The sequence below is a fragment of the Vicia villosa genome, unplaced genomic scaffold (genome assembly GCF_029867415.1).
Source record: "Vicia villosa cultivar HV-30 ecotype Madison, WI unplaced genomic scaffold, Vvil1.0 ctg.001676F_1_1, whole genome shotgun sequence".
Classification (NCBI taxonomy): Eukaryota; Viridiplantae; Streptophyta; class Magnoliopsida; order Fabales; family Fabaceae; genus Vicia; species Vicia villosa.
The window spans coordinates 379,816-382,846 of record NW_026705695.1 but is presented as its reverse complement, the minus strand read 5'-3'; the positions used below and the strand labels follow the sequence as shown (position 1 = coordinate 382,846).

Sequence of the window (3,031 nt, the reverse complement as noted above, 5' to 3'; positions counted from 1 at the left end):
GTTACATAATTCAACATACTACTATGTTTCTATTGTATATCAATTTCCATTAATATCCTATTATTTCTAAATAATACTTTTATTTCATCATAATGGTTCCATTTCATGTTTCTATTTGTCCTTTTTAGAAACAGCATACCATATGAACAGCCACATAAGAAAACAACAAGTAAACTACAAGCATAGCATACTGGTAATAGCTGAAACGAAACACAGTTGCGGTACAAAACGAAATAGAAAGAAAATGAAATGGCCATGTAGTTGTTGGTCGGCACCCCTCACCATACATCCAGCATCATACATATACTAACACCAGCAGCAACAAACAACAACAACGACAAAAACTCAGAATTTCAAATTTCGGTAACAATTTAACACAGTAAAATAATAGCTTAAATCCCTAATCCCCAACATACAAGGTTTCATAAGCCCCATTATAGGAAGAGAACCCCACCCTTACCTTATCAATGAAAGCACTCAATGGGTCTCTAATTGCATCTTCAATTGACACCATAGATGAAAAATCTTCAAGCCCCTTCTTCTTCTCCATAGCCTTGCCTCTTTCTCCTCTCTTCTTGTTCTCTTCATTGTGACCACTCTCCTCTTTCCAATTCTCTAGAACCCTAATATAAAATCCAATTTGGGCTTAGAGTTTAAACTTTCTCTTTATTTAATATCCTCCAAAATCAATTTAGGCCCAATAAGAGATATATCTCAAATAATCAATTATATCACTTATAATAATAATTTCTTCAATATAATAATTCCGACTTATAAATAATATTATTCTTAATATTATTTTCTGACTATCCGACTTCGATTTATATAATTCCAAATACGCCCTTAAATAACACCGACAATCCAATTTCGACTAAATCAAATATTTAAATCCTTCAATAATTTAATTAACCAATTTAATTAAATTCGGGGTGTTACAGAAAACAACAACTTTCTCTCTTGCGCTCGGTTTCTCGTCCTCTTTCGGTTTCTCTCTCCTAGCGGCTGAAACACAACAACGAAGCCCTCTCTCGACCTCGCTCGCGGCGGCCATGAAGTAACAAAAGCTCTTATCGGAAAAATAACAACTCAAAGCATAATCCGACAAGCAGAAGTGGAAAACTCAGTAAGCAATTTTCAAATTCGTTTTCCATTTTCATGACACAGCAACAAATTTACTTTCTCTCTGTTTTGATTTTGAGCAAATTACAGGTACAACAATAATTAACAGCAAGTTTGAGAGTGAAAGGGGAATCGGATTACCTACGGCAAGGAGGATTTTGCCGGTTTAATATTTGAGGTATGTTTTAAATTCTTTCTGAAATTCTGATGCAAGTAGTTGTAGTCATTGCTGTGCTTCTGAATTTGCAATTGTCACTGTGTTGATGCTGTTGTGTTGTTGCAACTGTGATTGTTGCGAATTGTTGTTGTTGCTGCAGGTACAACGCTGATTAATGGAAATAGAGAGAGTGAAGGAAAAGAGACTTACCTGCGGCGAGTTGTGCTTTTGCAAGTGAGAACTGAATGATTGCAGCGTCGGTGTTTGAATCAGCTGCAGGGTGTTGACGGCTCATCTATGGAGGCTCGAAGACCGGATCCATTGTTGAAGGCTGCTAGCAAGCAAGAGAGGTATGAAGGCTTCTCTTCTCCCTCTTACTTTTTGTAATTTTTCTGTAGACTGTAACTTAGAAGTTACAGACTGTTGGCTGCCTTCTCCCCTCTTTTTCCTCTTTTTGTATTTTGTAACTTAGAAGTTACAGAATATTTCTCTGTGAACTCTCCCCTTTTTCTCCTTTTTCATTTTTCATAATTGGTTTGCCTCTCTTCTATATATAGAGGAAAAAATGAAGGACAATTTTGGTCATTTTGGAACCAAAGCTTAGTCTTTAAGCTCACTTAGTTACTAAGTTTTCATCATTGCAAAGAATATTCTTTCCAAAATAATCATTGCAAAAATTCCTTGAATGCTAAGTTTACTTAATAGCCAAGTTCCACAAATTTGTGCACATGGGAGAATATGCACATGGGATGGAAAGATTTTCTTCACAACTCTTGTAGTGAAAGTTCCACGACAAGCTTTCTCTTATGTTAGTAACTTCTATGTGGTAGTTATAACATAATATATATATTTCTTTGACTTCCTTTGACTTTTTCTTTTTCTTTTTTTTCTTCTTTTTTTTTCGAAAAATATAGCTTCCATGTGGGCTTTTGGGCTTTTTGAATTATTTATTTGACTTTTGCTAATTTCACCCTTTTATGTTTCTTTTTCATGTCACGTGAGGACTTTTGAAGAAAGCATGGAGAAACTTGAATGAAGAATGGAAACTTGAAGATTGAAGAATTCAAGAAAGCATTGGATTTTCTTTTATTCTTTGTAATCCAATTTTATTCCACTTTAGAATTGTTTGAACTTTGTATGAATGGAATGATGTAATTCTTGGATTTTGGATGAAACCTTGTAATTTGTTTAGAAATTAGAACTTGTTTCATGTAAAAGAATATCATTTGTAATGCTTGAATCTCCCTTAGAATCTTGAATGAAAATTGTTATCCAAACATGATGTTTGAATATTCTTGAGTGAAATTGTCTTGAAACATATTCTTGCCACCATGAACTGTTGAATATTGAACTTGAAATCTTTGAATTCATGATTTTAAATAATCACTTGAAATAATCTTTCAACCAAAGGACCAAAAAGATATTCCTTGCAAATTTGATAAAATTCCCATGAATTGTTTCAAACTTCTACCATCTTCCAAATAATCAATATGAACCAATCTTCTTCACCATGATAAGTCCATAGGCCAACAAATCTTGAAACAACTTCCAAGAAAATCTCTTAAATCGAACCAAATGGCAATGGCGCATGAAAACCTCCATGAGCATGAAATTTTCTTTCAAAGAATAAGTGAACGAATGGAATCTTAATCACGGCTTCCAAACCGATCAAGAAACATTTTTGAATTTGATGTCAATGATGTGACATCTCAGGGGGGGTCAAAATTAGGGTATGACAAAGGTGCCAAGCTTTAG

The 3,031-nt window shown here is 34.2% G+C and overlaps 1 long non-coding RNA gene across 3 annotated transcripts; it reads left to right on the top strand.

Moving 5' to 3' along the window:
• The first annotated feature begins 993 nt into the window (after positions 1-993).
• On the top strand, positions 994-2,553 carry LOC131636237 (uncharacterized). 3 transcript variants are annotated; one of them, XR_009293989.1, is made up of 4 exons: positions 994-1,123; positions 1,210-1,297; positions 1,437-1,626; positions 2,290-2,553. It is a non-coding gene; the product is annotated as an uncharacterized LOC131636237 (long non-coding RNA). The 3 variants fall into 3 exon arrangements; XR_009293990.1 differs by having other exon boundaries at positions 2,279-2,553; XR_009293988.1 differs by lacking the exon at positions 2,290-2,553 and having other exon boundaries at positions 1,437-2,202.
• Positions 2,554-3,031: the final 478 nt, after the last annotated feature.